The following is a 1,287-nucleotide window of genomic DNA, read 5'->3' as shown; positions in this document are numbered from 1 at the left end:
AAAATCTAAATCAAGAATATAATTTTACCATCTTAACTTATTTTATATTTTATTTTTATTACACATATTTAATTAATAACAAAATGAATTAATAAGCATATTAATACCTATCAATTCACTACCATTAATAATATGGTAGTTTTAGGGAATAGGAACAGAAACAATGACATTTAGAATTTTGGAAATATTGACTTTTTGTGAAATATTTGTGAAAAGCTAAGCTATTCACATATTTGATCATGGTATATGGGCAAAGCAAAATTACCCTCTAAGCCATTTTATACATTATATTATATTATATCATGAGTTTAATTTTGATGTATTAATAATATAAAATATTTTATACAATTATATAATCACATTCGTTCTTCTATATGATTATTTACACGGTCAATGAAAATAATAATTATTTTTAATAATATGACATTACGTAATTAGATGCAAGTATAAAATTATTTTACACTGGTAGTATATTAATATAATTTAGTCTATTAAGGGCTCGTTTGGAAAATTTCAAAAGTAACTTTTTTTAATTTGTGACTTATGAAAAGTAGTAGTATTAAATTGTATGTTTCTAAGAAACTATTTAAAAACCTACAGAAAAATTAAAAAAAAATAACTTTTTTTTATAATAAAAAGCTTTTTATTACATTTCTTTTAAAATAAATATTTTTAAAACTAAAAATCTAAACACAAATTAACTTATTTATAAGCTACTTTTAATATAGATATTTATTATTTAAATTATTTTTTCAAAAAAAACTTAATTAAGATGTTTCCATACCTAAGTCCATTAGGAGAGACATTTACTTTTCTTAAAGTGTATTATTGAGTCAATGAAAAGTTATTTGTGGATAAGATAATAAGTTAGTGTAAGCTCTCACCTGCATATTACTATATTAGGGTTGTTCATCAATAAATATATAAAGCACTCATAAATTAATGTACAAAAATACAAAAACAACCTTGTCCAACTCATCATGTTTCATGTCATATCCCATCACTAAATTAGTGTCCCCATTATTCACTAGTGAAATTTAAGGATTTTTGGTATCCAAATAATTCACACAACTATGTTGTTCCACCGACAATGTTAGATGGCTTGGGAAAAAATATATTTTATAGTGATTCTAATTATTATAAAACTTAAATTATATTTAAAAAATATAACTAAAATTAAAATCACATTTTTTATTGAAAATTTTCTGGTGATAAATATTTCTTAATTTCATCATTTTTTTTCTAATTGAAAAGTAAGATCAAATGGTAAAAAAATCAAACCTTACT

The sequence above is a fragment of the Arachis ipaensis genome, chromosome B03, assembly GCF_000816755.2.
Source record: "Arachis ipaensis cultivar K30076 chromosome B03, Araip1.1, whole genome shotgun sequence".
In the NCBI taxonomy this organism is placed as follows: Eukaryota; Viridiplantae; Streptophyta; class Magnoliopsida; order Fabales; family Fabaceae; genus Arachis; species Arachis ipaensis.
Note: the sequence above shows the minus strand (reverse complement) of the source record.